This window comes from Penaeus monodon, chromosome 28 (assembly GCF_015228065.2).
Source record: "Penaeus monodon isolate SGIC_2016 chromosome 28, NSTDA_Pmon_1, whole genome shotgun sequence".
NCBI lineage: Eukaryota > Metazoa > Arthropoda > Malacostraca > Decapoda > Penaeidae > Penaeus > Penaeus monodon.
The window spans coordinates 26,971,685-26,971,946 of NC_051413.1; positions in this window are offsets into that span (position 1 = coordinate 26,971,685).

Genomic DNA, 262 nt, shown 5'->3' on the forward strand with positions numbered 1-262 from the left:
CATAGTTTAATGCATAAAAGGTCTTAGTAAAATAGATTATCTGATATTGATCATCTGTCTGTCGAAAAGAACTGTTTTTTTAGCTACGATATCTTTGAACAGCTGGTTATTCAGCCTCTGATGAATGTCCGATTTTACCAACAAAAATAAACAGGGGTAAAACTTGTTCATTTTCTTCTCCAGAGACCATCGCATATTCAATCATCATGAGTTATCTTTTTTTTTTTCTCGAGAAACGTGAGAAAAGGAAAGACAGAATATA